The sequence below is a fragment of the Perissodus microlepis genome, chromosome 13, assembly GCF_051167445.1.
Source record: "Perissodus microlepis isolate ML-2025 ecotype Zambia chromosome 13, ASM5116744v1, whole genome shotgun sequence".
NCBI classification, from domain to species: Eukaryota; Metazoa; Chordata; class Actinopteri; order Cichliformes; family Cichlidae; genus Perissodus; species Perissodus microlepis.
The window spans coordinates 2,968,899-2,986,500 of NC_140473.1; the positions used below are offsets into that span (position 1 = coordinate 2,968,899).

The following is a 17,602-nucleotide window of genomic DNA, read 5'->3' on the forward strand; positions in this document are numbered from 1 at the left end:
CTGCTTATAGTTGTTATTGGTGTTTTGAGGAACACATGTGTAAAACACAATGTGTATAACATTCTTGCTTTGTGCACGTACTTTAAGTATTTCCTTTTTGATTTTTTGGGTTGATTTGTGTGATGACAGATAATGAATAACAATATATCTAAACTGTGTAGTAGTAATATGAGAAATCAGTAATCTGAGAAATGTAATTTCTCACCCTGACCGGTCGAGGCAGATGGCCCCGCCCCTCCCTGAGCCTGGTTCTGCCGGAGGTTTCTTCCTGTTAAAAGGGAGTTTTTCCTTCCCACTGTTGCTCATAGGGGGTCATATGATTGTTGGGTTTTTCTCTGTATGTATTATTGTAAGATTTAACTTATTATGTAAAGTGCCTTAAGGTGACTATTGTTGTGATTAAGCACTGAATAAATAATGTCTAAAACTAAAGTTGCTACTTGAGGTGGTGTGTGAATGACATTTTGAAAAATTTAAATTGTGTGTGGAAAGAAATTTCTTGTAGTTAAGCAAATACTTCAATGAACTCATTTTGTTCGGTAATGGATTAGGATTTAATTTTATCGGAAAACCATACAGTAATATTGGCTGTGGATGACAGGGTGAAGAGTGGGGGTCACCCAGAGTCAGAATCCAGTGAGATATCTGCGTCACCTCTTACAGTTTTCCTGTAATCTGAGCTCAAAGATGTCAATATGTAGAGTACAGTACAGTAAATTGTGTTAAGTTTACTATCAATTTTCTCAAAAACCGTACTGTAATTTTGGCTGTGGATGACAGGGTGAAGAGTGGAGATGGCCTGGATTCAGAATCCAGTGAAATATCTGTGTCACCTCTTACAGTTTCCCTGTAATCTGAGCTCAAAGATTAGGACATTAAAAGTACAGTAGAGTAAATTGTGCAAAGTTTACTATCAATTTTCTCAAAAACCATACAGTAATTTTGGCTGTGGATCACAGGGTGAAGTGTGGGGGTCACCCAGAGTCATAATCCAGTGAAATATCTGAGTCACCTCTTATAGTTTTCCTGTAACCTGAGCTCAAAGATGAGGATATTAAAAGTACAGTAGAGTATATTGGGTAAATTTTATTGTTAATTTTCTCTGAATCATACAGTAATTTGGGCTGTGGATCACAGGGGGAAAAGTGGAGATACACTAAAACTGGGAGTGGATTGTGAAGTAAAATAGTGTCAGGACAGAAAAGTCTGCATTTCTAAGCCAGTCGGCACCGATACCGTAATATGCGTAAGAGTAGTGCAACCACATTTTCGGTGCAGCTGGCGGTGCGGCTAGCTTGACTGTGACTTCGTAAGTGAGGGCTCACTTGACCGCAGTTCTGTGTATCTGTGAGTCCTCGTTTCCCCTCCTTGTGTTTCATTCAATGTTTTCCCCAGCCCGTTATGTCTGTGCTCTCTCTCCTCCTGTCTGAACCTCTGTGTACTTCCTGTTTTACTTTGACAGTCTCTCGTCTGTATGCGTCATGTTGTGTTCACTCCTGCCCTGTCTCGTTACGATTATCTGTGTCAGCTGTGTTCCCCGTGTGCTCCCACTTCCCTCGTTAACCCTCTGTGTATTTATGTGCATGTCTCCCTCAGTTCAGTGTCGCGTCGTCAATGTCTCCTCCCCGAACCGGTGTGTCTTTCTGTGTTCCCTCGGTCTTCTGTTAGCATTCCCAGTTTAGTTCTGTTTCTTTGTGAAGCCTGCAATAAAGCAGTGATTTTGAGTTCAGCTTTTTGTCTCCGTGAGTTTTGCGTTTGGGTCCTCTTCTGCCTCCACACAGCCAGTTCATGACAGATATGAGATGTGACAATATAGTTTATATCGATATAGTCTATGTTACGTTATAATTATACTTGTGGAGCCACAAGTTTGCCTCTCGAGGTAACCGCTAACACGTTGATGCCTAAAATCCTTTCATTTTCTGAAAAATCAACAGTGCGCCTAATGTATGAATTCTGGTTGTGCTTACTGACCACGAACCGATTTTATGTGGTAGACGGCGCTCAGCAATCTGTCAAAAAATGTTTCACTATGACTTTGGTAAGCTACAAAGCCGCACCGCTTGATGGATTGTCTTCAACGTAATATTACCGTATTGTGTGTGTATAAGGACCACAAATGGCACCTGTAAGAGACATGGTTACAAAGAGGATTTCAAACTTCAGGCTTTCAGTTACGCAGTAGAACTTGGGACCAGAGCAGCTGTGAAATCTGCCTGTCTTTGTTATTATGCTCAGCGTCTTTTAGTTTACATTTTGACTGCACAATTGTGAGCTTTTTCTTATGCACAAAAACAACATTGCTTTAATTTATTTATGGAACATTATTATTTAATAAATGCTGATAATTCTGAGTAATTTTTTCATGTACATCTACGCTGTATGTTAATAAAAGTGCCTGTGTGAGATCTGGGACACAGCTTTGACTAAGAACTCTCTTTTTGTTCTTACTTTATGGCTTTAAAAAAATATCAAGATATATATCGTATATCGCCATCCAGCTAAAGAATATCGAGATATGAATTTTGGGTCATATCACCCACTCCTATTCTCCACCAAGTTTCAGGAAATTTGGCTTGATTGTTTCTGCTCCCACCTACTAACAGACTGAGAGACTGACAAACAGCAGTGAGAAAACAACAGAGCAGGTTGCAAATAAAACAACACTGCCATCGTTGAAATTTTTAGGCTGGTTTAAATGTGTCTCTTTCTCCAAGTAATTTAATAAGCACATCAGCAGAACCTCAGATGTTAAACAGAAAGTCAGTCAGGAAGTGAAAGGTACTTATCAACTCTGTGGGAAACAAATCTGTCAGAAAACAGCTTTCGCTTTATTGGCCGGTTCCATCAGCAAAATCTGCTTCACACTGAACGCTCCCAGCCAGGACAGTTGTGCACACAGATAAAAATGGCAGGCCACATCATCCTGAGAACATGCCGAGAACAGAACAATTAAGTTCGGTGTCTGTACTGTCGCACATCTGACACAGATTGTATGCAGATTCTCACACACACATTACAAAAACACACAAATCGCAACATCCGCGGGCTCATATAGATGCTGATGAGATGCTGCTTTTGCCAATTCCACACAGCCCCAGAATAACAAAGACAATAACAGTCTCACCCTGCTGGCATGACTTCTTCTTTCCAGGAATCTTTGTGTTTTCAATTCACAGATTAGAGGCTTACTCAACCCGGCCAGCCAATGCAGGCACAGATACAGGCCAACTCTATTCCTACCAGAGCTGCGTGTTTGTGTGTGTTTGACGGGCTGTTGTCACGAAGCTGTCTCTTCTCTCTCCTTTCCCTTCAAGCCTGGCACTTATAATGAGACTTCCAGATGGAAGAACAGGCAACATACCACGAAATAACTACTGTTCTAACAGGCTGAATGCACGTGCAGGAGTGTGCAGTGCTGGTGGACAAAAAGAAGTAAATTCAACTTTTCTAATTCTGTTCATATCAAAATCTTGGAAAGAGCTTTGAAACCTGGAGCTGGGTGGTGACATTTAAACTTTTAGTATCACTATAATTCCACTGTTGTTAGACTGTAATTTGACTTTGATACACTGTGAAGCCATGGGTTTAACTGGGATTTGTGCAGGCGTCTTGCACATGCTTCCACAGTCCACTACAAATATACTGGCAAGACTGAAACATAACCACATACCACTAATATTACTGCATGGTATTTTCATGTTCTGAAGTGCACGACTGGTAGAAACAACAGATTGTGACAGCATCGATGTGATGTCAATTTAACATAACCTTCTTGTAAAGGATGGTGGGTTTAATGATGCCCTTGCGGTGAGATATATGACAAAATGACACCATGTTAACAAAACTTGACCGAACAAGACGCCCCATAAAGACTCAAAAAATGAAGGCACTGTTAAAATAACTGACCCATGCAAAAACATTTTTCTCAGATGGCGCTTTTCCAGCTACTTATGGAGGATAGTGACAATTGAACAACTTCACATCAACACTGGATTTGGGGTCCCATATCTATATAAGGCTCACTGCCCACTTTACTGAGTTAGTACAGTACCTCTTGTGCCTTTTTCATTCAGAACTTTTGTTTTGCCTTGATAATAAGCAGTTTTGTTTCTGTTTTCCTTCATTTACATTTGAAAGTTTCCTGATTATATCCAGAATGCCTATTTTTGTTTTTTGTCTATGTATTTAAGAGACTGTTTCCCAGAAATTTAAAAGAAGCGAAATACAGAGTACATTATACTTTTTGGAGATATTACTGTAATAATGTCTACAATATTTATAAAGAAAACACTTTAAAACTTTAAGCTTCTGACTGGTTTATTGTATTATGTGTCTATGTTATTTATTTAAAATGCAGTTATATAATGTCATTTATCACGACAGAGAGGAGCAGTTTAAACTTTGCACGAACCCATAGCTGGCAAAAGCCAGCTCTGAAGACAGCTTTTATTTGTTTTATCGGTGGCAGAGAAACATGCACAAATTTTTTTGTCTATCTTGATAAGATTTGGTGGAATTTGACAGATAAGCATATTGCGGTAGATCCCCCAGCTGTAACCTGGCTGCAACACAGGTTTTGTGCTTCCGTAGTCATCCTATGACACTGGGGATGAAGGGTTCTGTTACTGTAAGTGCTTAAATGTTGAAAATAGTCCTATATGAATATGCGTCTTGGTTTAGGATTGAACAGATACATGCGGCCGACTGTTGGACTGGCTTGCGGTCTGTACTGATGTCAGCTTCTGCCTGCTGCATTTTCCAACTGGCCACTGTCAGTCCGCCCACAAGTGATTACTGATAGCATTATAGAGGTACATGTGCAGAGTAGGGTGAGGAGTGCCCTGCCCCACATACAGTTTTCATATAACACCAAAATGAAAGAGCTCAGTCTGAGGAGAATAAAAAAATGACCTATTTAGGTTTGTTTGGTTTTAGGCTGGATGAAACCATCAAGCTGAAGGACTTAAGTAAAGCTTAAGTAAAGTAAAGCAATCAGCCAAAGGAACAGCTTTTAAGTCAATGAACATGTGGGGATAACACACTGCAGGGTATTAAATGATCAAAGTGCATACTCCACATGCACTGTGCTACTTCTCAAATATGACTCATAACATGTTGTTTTTCGACACCAATCACTACAGACAGATTAACTGTCATTTATCCACTTCGTGTTCATGTCTCTTTACAATAAATAGATTATACTGACGATGCTATTTAAGAATACTCACACAATTCCACTTGTCAGTGCAGCCAGTGCAGAAATGCCTTAAACCTCCATTCTGTCTAAAGGGCACGGATGGTGATAGGTATGATTGCACAAAGACTTTGGTCCTAGAGAGTTGGCTGAAGAGATGGGCTTAAACAATGAAGTCCTAAATTACCAGTCAATGCTAGTAACTTTGGTTAGCAAGTTGCTTTCAAAAACTATGGGTTCAATGCATAGACACATATTTCAGCTAATTAACCTCCTAGCCACATTTGTGGACATCATATTTTGGGTTGTCTAGACCAAAATACAAAATTTTGCTCTACAAGGGCCTGATATCCACATATGAGGACATTATACTGGCACTGTTCTATCGAAATTTAAAGCCATTGTCCTCATATGTGGATCTCATTTTTCTCAGAAACAAAAATCTGGTAAACCCCCCCCCCCAAAAAAAACAAAAAAAAAAAACGGTAATTCTTTGTTTTTAGGTCCCAATCAGCCCAAATAGCAAATGGAAATTAAAAATGCATGCCATGAAAGAGTTCGAGTCTTAGGAGGTTAATGCTACGTCAGCTGCTCACTCATTCACAGGGGGTCACCACAACAGAAAGCTTGACTGGCAGATTTTTTAACCATCTCCTTCTGAGATTGAATGGTGGATCTTTCACTTGTTATGCAGATGTGTAAACTAGAGATGGACCGATCCGATATTACGTATCAGTATCAGTCCGATACTGACATAAATTACTGGATCGGATATCGGAGAAAAATAAAAAAATTTAATCCGATCCATTAAATATCAAAAAAGCACCTAGCAAAACTTGCGACATGGCGTAACTCGGCCCATAACTGTAGCACATGCAGCAGTACGGGTCACGTGATAGAGCAGCTGTGTGTATTTGTAGCCTCGCTAGCAAAGCAAGTGTGTAAGTTCATCTCTGAATGTTTGTAAAGCATTCCCGCGTTAAGCTTAACAACCGATATATGGAGCGGCTGCCTCTTCTCTCTCCCTCTCCTGCTGCTACTTCAATAGTGAAACTGATCAATGATCAGCTGATCGGCTTTTCTGTCGCAAGTCCGTCTCTCTTGTTTGTTTATTGCTCACTTCGCGCCAGAAAGAGGAAACCAGCGGCTGAACAACAGCAGCACGTTTAAGCTTGATAAGCTGTTGTTAGAATTTATTTAATATTACTTTCTACACCAGGATCTTTTTCTACGTAGCTGAAGGCTGGTAACTGTGCAGGGGTGGATCTAGCAAAGTTTAGCCAGGGGGGCCGATAGGGCATGAACAGGGAAAAGGGGGCACAAAGACATACTTTTCTTTCTTATTCTCATTTAAAATGTCGAGCTTTTAATAAATAATTATCCGAATCTTACACCCAAAGTTTTAATCTGATGTAAAATGTATAGAAGTCCATTACTGTATATAGTAACTATTAAGTCTAATATACCCTAGTAAGCTATAGTACTTTTTCCTTTGGGAAGGTACCATCTGTGCAGTCTGCAATTTTGTTGAAGAAAGATGTTGAATCTATTTAATTATTCTTGAAAAATAACTGATTTCTGTGTATTTTTTTTTCACACTGCATCAAATTATAGTTGATTATGTCAATTAAGCATCATGAGGTGGAGGGTGGGGGGGTTGTTCCCTATTTTTTTTTTATTTTTTTTTATTTTTTGCTGGGAGTTTTAGAACCCTATTAGTTAGGTTGCTTAATATTTCTGCTAAGTACTCTTTAAAATACCAGAATAGGGAGGATGGAGTAGGTTTAAGTTTATTAGATTGATCAGTATTGTTGAACTATGAAATATTTTGGGTGCAGTGCATTTTTTGCATACAGGTATAACAGAATAGCTTTAGTGTTTGTTTTTTTTTAACTTGAGTATGAACTTATACAAAAAGCAGCAAGATATTAAAAAAAAACTGTTTTATTGATTAAAAAACACTATATCGGATTCATATCGGTATCGGCAGATATCCAAATTTATGATATCGGTATCGGACATAAAAAAGTGGTATCGTGCCATCTCTAGTGTAAACCACTACACAGCCTGTTAATGTTAAGTAATAAACTAAAAAAAAAAAAGAAAAAAAGAAAAAAAAGAATTGAATTTGCTAAAACTAAAACACAAACTTATTGAATGGTCTAGTCTGATTTGTGACTTTCTAAATAAGTCACAGTATCAAGTTAGCAGTTAGCATAGCTAACTTCAGTATCAAGGTGGATAAGGTATAAGACCTCACTAAGATATTTTGTGTTATTCACATAGGCCTCAATTATTTTCTATTAACGAGTAAACTTAGCTGTTTCAAAATGAGAGACTATAGTGAGCGACTTGCTTTAGAAGCCGTCCTGAAGTTCACCTAGAGAAACTAGTTTTTGCCATCTTCACATTGGCCCTGAGCGGAGGTTGTCCCTTGTGACAGATCATGCGGCATCCACTTAAATGCTGTGGAATGCAGATGGTTATATCCACAAAACATGGAAATCTCAGCACAGGTCAGGTGATTACAGTGTAGATCTACTTTTTTATAATTGGAAGCATTATTGTTACCTCCACTTGGAGGCTTGTATCCAAGTGGTCCACCTATCTGCATTTATGTCCTCACAAAGAAATGGTAGAATGTGGTCACACATTTTAAATTGTGGCACAGGCTTCAACTTGAATGAAATGAGGCTTATTTAGAGCCAAGGCATAAATGAAAGAAACAAGGAAAAACTGGAAAGAGAATGGAGAACCAAGCAATAAACACACATACACAGACACAATGTGGTAAATTAAAGTTTTTGAACAAATTATTTGCCAAAACCTGCCAAAAAACACCTAAAATGTTTTTTTTCTGCCATTGAGAAACAGCTATAAAGCTATAAACACAACACTCACAAATTAACACCTCATAAAGCTCATAAATATATTAGATGTGTGTTTATCAGAGCATTTCGCCTAAGAAAGCTGTCTGCTCTTACTGCACAAAATAGTGCACATGAAACAGAAACAGGTGGAAAATTTTGCAGAAAGATGCTAAAAAGAAATATCCACACAGAGCAGGGGAAGCTAATTTAGAAAGCCTCTCACATTAAGAACTCCCTTTTCTTATCACACACAGTGAAACAAGCCAGATCTGGGCATCCTGGATCATTGAGCCTTTTCTTAACTGAGATCACAGGTAGTTAAATACCTCAGTGCTGCAAGGATGTGTGAAAGCTTAAAAACATCTTTGATCCCCATTTCCCTAGAAATCTCTATCCTTCACTAACCTTTGACTGGTGAGTGTGTGTCAAAGCATTAGTCGTTCTTAGTTTGTGTTATCTCCAAAAAATAAACTATCCATCCATCCATTCTCTTCCACTTATCCTTTTCAGGGTCGCAAATTAATACCTAGCTAATTAAGAATTAGACAACATTGTACTACACGGTTCCAGCCTCATAAATGTGTGTATTGAATTTTGTGCTCACTAAAACAGTGCAGACAGTCTTACTTCAAAGGCAGTTTTACACTGAGCTGTAACACAAGGGTGTCTGTGATTTACACCCTGTGATTATTATTTATAATAATATTATTATTAGTAATAATAATATATATTACTTTGAAATTGAGTTATAAATGGCCATTGTTATACTTAATATTTTAGGGTTATCTAATTTTGCCAATCTTGACTGGCATTAGAAAATGTGTGTGCCAAAAGTCAATATGGGTGGGTCAAGTGTAGTGTAGGCTGCATGTGGCTAAAAGTCACAAGCCTTGCTTCACATACATTGTATGTGGGTCACATTTTGCTTAGTCAAAGCAGCCAGACTCAGATCCTGAGTAAATGCTTGAACTGCATAAAAGTGGAGAGTGTCTTATACATAATAGATATCTAGATATGTATTAATGTACCAAGCAGTAGAATGAAGAAAGTACTAGAGTCCAAAGAGAATCCCTTGGTACGAGTAAATATGACTATTACTATTACTTGGTCATATTTTCAGGTTTTGAAAACTGTTAACATGTTTCCAATCACCACACAGTATTTTATCATAAAAATAAACAAGTAAAATGAAAACAAAACAAAACAAAACCAATGGGTTCATTTCATATAAGGGCCAAAACATTAAGTCACAGATGCTATGCTTCAGAAAATGCCATAAATTTGAGATACGCGTTAGCTTTACACACACACAAGTTTATCTGTAATATTGTAGAGCTTTGTAGAGCTGTGTAAGACCAATGTGGATTGACCTCAGTGGAGACATAAGACTCAGTGGCAGAGAAACAGTTAACCCACAATGCTCCCACCCCCAACGCTTACGTAATATCACAAGCATTACATAAGAGCCCTGTGGCTCCAGCAGAGACAGAGCCACACAGAAAGGAGAGAAAGAAGAGGCAAAGCTGATGCATCATTAAAGGGATCTAAGGAGGCTGCTGTGTTTGAAGAACTGCAGAAAAGATGCTGCTTTATGCAGATGACAGATGGTTTTTCCTACATCTATGACAAAGCATGCTGTAGCACCTGCTGTGTTAGACAGATGCACATATATGTATGCTGCAGTGTGTATAAGGAGAGCACTGTAAGAAGCAAACAGCAGCCCTACTCTCATTAAAACAACAACAACTACGTATGCATTGATCCTAAAATTCTCTGAAACTAGCAAAGAAAAGACGTCTCCTCATTTTGTGTTTTTATGATCGTGGTGGAGTTTAGCACAGTACCATGAAATCTCCCATAGTCATTTAGTTGGACTGACATCTGGTGACACTGAAGGCCACAGCATGGGATTCACATTATTTCAAACTCAAACCATCCAGTGAATGCTTGAATGAGTGAAGCATTCATTCTTAGAGTAGTCATAGGCATTTTCATCTTTGAAGAGAAAGAAAGTGCTTCATCAAAGTATGAAAGTGATTACTCTAAATAACTTTATTCCACATGTCCCCTTGAAAGAAGCACAAACCATTTCAGTATGTTTGCCCCACACAGGAAAAACCGAGCCACCTGATCCCATCATTTGTGTGGGCCAAGTAGGTCTCTCTAATCATCTGGGATTGCCACAATACTAGACTTTCAAACTTGATCCCAAACACATGAAAATGACAAAAAATTAAGGGTCACATATTTTTAAAAATAGATAAAAAATGCAAATAACATCAATAACAATACTGTTCTTAATTTGTCTGGCAAAAAATACAGTAACATAAATTTAAAGTACTATTTCTTCATCTCTGTCTTGCTATCTATACATCTGTGTGAAGTGGTGTCCCAGAAGAAGAGAAGATGGCACTCTTGGTATAGATACTGTTGTAAATGAGAATCTAATCCAGGGATTAGGATATGGGTAACAATTGTAGCAGTGAAACATTAAAAAGTGTGACCCAAACCGGCAACAGATGATGTTAGTCTAAAAAGTATTAGCCAACATGTTTCAAAAGGTAAAACTTGTACTCGTACTTGCATTGAAAAATGCACGTTTGTGAGGGTAAACTACAGCTATAAGTGCATGCACTCACACACACACCCAGAGCAAATCAGTCGTGTAGCCGTCCTAATCCTGCAAATGCATTTTAATGCATTAAGAAGAATGTGTAAGTTTAAGTCTGGTAGCACCACTTGTTTAGTTTCTTACTTTCTATGCTGAACTCAGCAGCTTCAGACATACAGGGTCTGCACGACATGTGCATGTAAGCAGCAGCAGAAATATGATGTAAATTGAAAATGTTCAAGCCTGTGGCCTTAAGCTTGCTAATCGTTAACACGTTACTGCAGAAGAAAGCATGCAAGTACACACATATACACAAACTGCAGCATGTGGTTGCATTTATTTTCTGCCACAAGTGCTTACAAGTGAGTGGGTGGTATTACCTAACACGTCGGACATTCGTCAGCAGGAAAGAAAAGTGTAGAAATTAGAGAAAGAGAGGGGGGCGAACAGAGAGGTCAATTCTATTTACTGCATTTTCCTGTAAACCGCCCACTAACATCATGTTAGATAAATACAAATAAACAAGTCTTTGTGATGGCTTTTAAGATCTGAAGGAAAAGGCAAAAAAAAATAATACAGATAACTGCAAAAAGAAACACGTCCAACGGAAAAACAAAAGAAAAGACAGCAGGAGAGCAGAGCAGGAAGACTGAGTGAACGGTTGAGCTGCCCTCTGCTCCGCTTCGCTTCTCCATAAACTATCCCTCCGAGTGTCTGCAGCCCTGGGCCACAATTAGCACCATAGGTGGCATAGTGAAGGGGGCGTCAGGTTCACGCTAGCCCACCCTTGAGCTACAGTAGCTGGGCAAGTGACCTCTGTATTCCCTGGGTTGTCAGTGTGGGGAAAAAAACAAAACAACAACAACAACAAAAAAACTGCTTCTGCTCCTTCTTGTAGCTCTTTAATTGTTATTTTAATACGACAGATACTATAATAGCGTGCCACGTTTTAGATTAGAAACAGAGTCAGAGGTAAATCTGATATACGACTTTAAGACTTAAGGCTCAGCTGCAGTTTATCACCTTTAAACTGGAAACGTCCTTACAGGACACAAAGATCTGAGAAAGATCTAAGATATGAATTCAGATTTGCAGAAATGGTGCTGCTGGCAGAGAATCCATAAAAACTTTAAAGGAGCATTTTCAAAAGTCTGGAAAAACTTTTAGCAAGTAATTTTTTAAAAATTTAATATGACAAAAATGATGAATCTACAGAGAATAATTGAGACTTTGGGTATACAGTCCTTGTATACTCTGCTGTGCAACCAACCAGGGATTCATCTGACCTTTAGTGATAGTGTCAGGCAACAACAACCATTTTAGGCACGTTGTGGTGACTGTTTATGTGATTTGGTGCTACGTAAATAAAACTGAACTGAATTCAACATGCTCCAATATGTTATCCAGCTGGATGGTTTACCAACTGTGTTGAATGGTGTATGTTTAAACTCCCACTTGTGGCCATAATAATTATAATTCAGCTGCGGAAGCAGGCAGGTGTTATTTTTATAGAGCTGAAATCTTTCCCTGAGTGGAAACTGACCTGGTTGACAGAAACCCTCAGCCTAATGTTCAACTTTTAGTGTTGGAGATTCACTTCTAATCTCTCCTGCTCCATGATGCTCACACAGATATACTGTGAGTCTTTTATTGTTGTAAATACACAAGAAAGGACATCTAATATTTACCAATTGAAAGGCAAATTCTGACCTTTTTCTAAAAAGCAATCAAAGGTAGCCAGTCCCTTACCATCGCAGTGCCATCACATAATTCTTAAGGCCCCATGCTGGATGGATTTAGCATAACTGCTTTCATGTTTCTTGATTTTGTGGCCTGTAACTTTCCTATTTTTAGCCACTCTTTCTGCTCCATCAACAACTAAAGCAGGCCTTTGTGCTTTCAGAGACAGATGGTGTGAAACAGAGAAAGTTTAAATATGTTGAACATATTAAGAGCTAAAGAGTAAGATGCTCTTTTTAGGAGCTGGTGGAGAACACCTGATGAAACACATTCCAGATCAAACACAGTCACGCAGGCTTTTAATAAGCTTTGGCTGGGAATACTCTCTCTCTGTGTCTCTCCATGTTCTGCGTCCTTGTTTCCAAGGAGTTTGTTTTTATAATCCTCTACAGAGACATCATATTCATGGAAATGTGTCTATTTGCAAGTTGGGAGGTGTGAGGTTTGAATCACAGTGTATGGGTAGAAGGAAAACAAAACTGATACTGAAAAAGGAAAATGGATAGATGGTACGGAGGCAGGGATGTAGGACGTCTGGGAGAAGAATGACAGCAGACTTTGTGTTGCATTTGGAAAAAACAAGTACACACTAAACACAGGCGTGAGTGCTTGTGTGTGTGCGTGTGCTACATCCATGCTAAAGGTTAGATGGTAATACTGGCATTTAATCAGTGTGGCAGCAAATGTGGACAGTGAGAAATCAGAGCATGACCTGTGCTGACCTGGGATTCAAATGATATGAGATAGAAAGCTCAATACACTCCTTCACTGTCTCATCTATGGAGGACTGGGTGTGTGACATGTGACTAATACACTTTGATCAACATTAAAACCACCTGCCCAGTCCAGGTCCCGCTTATGCTGTCAAAACAGCTCTGACATGGCGAGTCAAGGCTTTCACAAGCTCTCTTAATGTGTTCTGCAGTATCAGGCTCCAAGATGTTAGCAGCAGACCTTTCATCTGACTTGTTTTTCCACAACACGTCTTAATGGTGCTTGACTGAATTGAGAAATTTGGAGGTCACATCAACTCAAACTCTGAAAACAGACCTCACTTCCTGCACTTGTGAATGGGTTTAGGGTACTCGCGACCCTTTTGCCAGTTTATTAGTTGTTGTCAAACTAACCCAGCACATCTCGAATATCACAAGACATTTTAGAGGTGTTTTTAGAGAGCGATCATAGCTTGATTCTCATCAAAGCTGGCCTGATGTTTATAGTGCTGACTTTGCCTGTTTTCAACACACTTCCAGAACTGACTGTTTGTATTTTGTCTAATACAGACAGTGTTGAGCCCTGTGGGAGACAGCGGCCTGCTGGATAGGTAGCAGTATGGGATAGGATAAGCCAAAGAGAATAGATGGGAGCCAGTGTAACAAAATTCTGTTTTATTTTCTTAACCAGTAAGTCTGATTGCTTTACACTAATGCCACATTTTACCTACATTCATTCCGTGGTTTTCCTGCTGTGAGTGATTAACAAGATAACAAGCAGGGCAGAACAGGGGTTAGTCTCTCCGCTTCTGTTCCACAAGGGTGGGCTAGTATGTACTGGGCACCAGCCCCCTCAGTGAGTCACCTCTTATGTTAATTGTGGCCTGAGGAAGCAGACACTAAGAGGAACAGTTTATAGAGGAGCAGAGGAGAGGGCAGATCGACCTGGGCTGCTCCGTGTTTTGTTTTTCATAGTCTGATTATTTCCTCTTGTGTCTTCAGTGTCTTGTTTTCTGCTCTGTTTCCCACTCATTTTGTCTTCACCGCAGACATTGACTCATATGTTCGGTAAAAACATCTACGCACAAAGTGTCAAAGTCATAGAAATTTGCTTTCCTCTGTGGAGTGTATCCACACATTACTGGTAGAGATGTGGCTTTTTGGGAAATGTTATCCAGTACTTCCACTGACCAGATGCAAAAGTTTTAAATACAGAGAGGTTTTCTGTCTACTGACACTCACTTAGATGCGTGTAACACGCATCTAAGTGAGTGTTACACGCATCTGCTAGCATCTTTCTTGCTGAGACATTTTTGTCTACAGTGAACAATCTAGGTAACATGTTATAATGGAAAAAAACAGTTAAGGCCCTTTTACATAGGAAGCAGCATGCACTGCACTGACTGCTAGCTGGAGGCAATAGCCTAAAATCTGTGTTGCGCTTTGCCTGCATGTCACTTTTTGCAATGCCTGTACGTGTACTAAATGCACATGTTATATCAAAACATGCATCTCTCATTCATAAAGAAGAGAGCTCTGGCACTATTTATACTAATGAAGAGAAGGTACAACCAATCTGTTGGCTGTGTGAATGTATGTCACAGCGCGCTGTGCATCGGTACTCCTTCCCTGTGTGCTTGCGCTGTGCTTTGCTTGCGCAGCACATGCCACTTCCTATGAATGAAGGGGCCTGTAGTTGATTGCTTGTTTCCTCATTAAGTCTTGTTGCTAATTTGCATTACTTTTGGCTGTGTGCAAAAATCTTCATGCTGTTAGATCAATGGCAGAACTTCAAATTGCCAACAATACATCACTATCACCAGTTGGCCTTCCGAAGTAAATCTTGAGCATAATGTCTATTGAATAGTTAATAGAAACATTGGCATTCTAGGATAACTAGATGTCAATTTAAAAGTAGAGATGAATAGCAAATTAAACTCACTAATTCTTCCTTTATGAGAAACATCCCACTGCCACACCAGAAACTGTAAATGTATGAATAAAATTCCTCCATGCAGCAGCCCAGATTTGAAGCTGAGGATTATCTGTAGGCTACAATGAGACGAGCTGTTGTCGCACTGAAATGTTCTCATTTTACTTTAGACCGGTGTAACTGGGTGCTCTGACAGCATGTGACTGTAAGCCTGCTGCTTAATAACAAACACATTTACTGAGGTGGAATGCTTGTAAAAGTAAAGGTTTCGATGCAGAAAACAAAGAGCGGAAGAAGACAGAGTGAATAAAGACGCTCAGTTTTTAATGTTTTTCCTTTTTGGTGCTGAATGAATCTGTCAATTTATACCCAAGAAAACTTACTGTATCATTTAAGGAAAAAACTTCAATCATTTCTTCTTCCTGCATATGCTTACGCAACTACAAACAGATAAAAGGTGACAGAGAATGCAAATAGAAGATAGTAAGAGGAAAATTATGTGGCTACACGATAACTTTCATAAACTTAAGCTGATGGTCAAGTTTGGTGTTAATGTCAATATACATAGCTGCTTCCCTTTCCCTATGGCATCAACCAAAAATGTGAGTGAATCATATTTTTTAGTTACTGACACAGCAATCTGCCAAAGTATGATGATCTGCAACTGCCAGCCAGTCTATACCTCAGGTGGTTGGCAAGTGGTTGCAGGAAATTTGCATGGAAGATCCCTGTCTGTAAACTCTCACCAACTACTCACTAAGCAGCCTTCAAACGGAAACTTCAGAAACAATCATCGTTCACCTTCAAAGTAACAGTTGCACTTTTTGAAATGTGTTGGTTTCAGCAGTAAAACACAACTTTTTTTTTTTTTTTATGTGAGCATTCTCCATTTCCAGTTTGCGCTTAGTGATCAGGTAGCCAGTGTCTGCAGACAAATGTTTTTTTCCATGCAAACTATGGGCAGTAAACTGCTACTGCTCAAAGCCATCATAAGGGGGTTTGTGAACAATCTCACCCAGCAACATCCAGCAACCTCTTGCAGTCAAACACCTACACCAGAGTATATATTTTCCCCTAGCGCCCAGAGGTTATCAGGCGCTCGCCAACCAGTCTCTAGGCCTGTTTAAGTGAGGCCTAGTCTCTTTTAGGATTATGGATATCCTGGCATTGCACCTGTACAGTTCATGGATGCAGTATGCTAACCAAGCCTGCGAGTCTTAGCTGATAGCTTCAGTCCAAGTACACAGTGGATATGTCCATCTTTTATACAATGTATCAGCTGTACTGTGCTAAACAGGAATACCTCAGGTTGTGGACTGACCCGAACTACTCATTTATCGAGAAAGGACACGTAGACAATTAAGATGTGTTTTATTTTTAAGACACGAGCATGGAAAGTTTCACATTTTACAATCTTCAATATTAGGTGCATTCATAGTATTCAAGTATTTAGACTTATTTACATTTTGGTTATCCTTCTGACTGTCACAGACTTGTCACAGACCAGTGAGAGAATTTTCTTACAAACTTCCTCTCTGTTAGTGCTAATCCTTAGAGCCAGATAATTCCAAATAGTGAGGCTGTGTACATAGCATCGTGCAGTAATCTGAGCAGTACTGGGATCGTTCTAATTTAGCTTTGTAAGCTGATATGAAAAAAAAAAAATAGATTAAAACCTTTTAAATATATTTTCATCTCATTCTGTCACTGAGGTTGATAATGAGCGATGATTGTTGGCTTAAGTGTAGTGGCTTTTTTGTTTTCTGGGCATTAACAGCTGTGACATTAAAACTCAAGGAAACACACATCATGATATATGTAGGTAGGTTTGAGCCACAGAGGTGCTGCTCTGTCACTCTTTTGCTGTTAATAATTCCCAGTGTTAATGAACTGCTGCCATGACACTCAATTTCAGCAGTGATCTACACCTGAGCCCTGCCTCTCTCTGATAATGCACACGGCACAGGAGATGGGACAGTGAATGTATCCATGCATGTGTGACTTTAAAAAAAAAAAAAAATAGTCGACTGGGAGCGATAAAAAGAGGGGGAGAGGGAGGAAGAAGAGATACAAGGAATGTGACGACAAACTCTGAAGACTGTTAGGACCATTTATTTCATTTACAGTTGATTTACAGCTGATGCACACTACACAATGGTCTTTCAGTGTTTTATTGTTTAGTAACACAGAACATGTGTGAACATATCTGTTCACTAGCTGTTCCTACATAGGTAACAAACCTATGCTGCTCTGCAGTCCCAGAGCAGGAAAAAAGGTTAGCAAGGTCCTGCTAGTGAACAGCACGTGGCTCCTAAATGAACAGATTTATTTATGCCTGAAACAGTTAGACTCTCTGTTCTATACTTTTATGTATCATTTTATGTCCTTTTAACAGAAGACACCAAAAGAGAGATATTTGGCCGTAATACACAGAACTGCATTTGGCAAAAATCACACAAAGTGTCAAACATCAAACAAATACTTCATAGCTGTCAAGCACGGTGATGGAGGAGTGATGACTTGGGCTTTTGCAGCTAC

At 39.3% G+C, this 17,602-nt stretch overlaps 1 protein-coding gene across 1 annotated transcript in view; it reads right to left on the reverse strand.

The window, feature by feature from the left end:
- Positions 1-17,602, reverse strand: part of LOC146374496 (sodium/potassium/calcium exchanger 3-like) — a 148,234-nt gene that overhangs the window by 47,072 nt on the left and 83,560 nt on the right. The gene's annotated exons all lie outside the window — the stretch shown is intronic.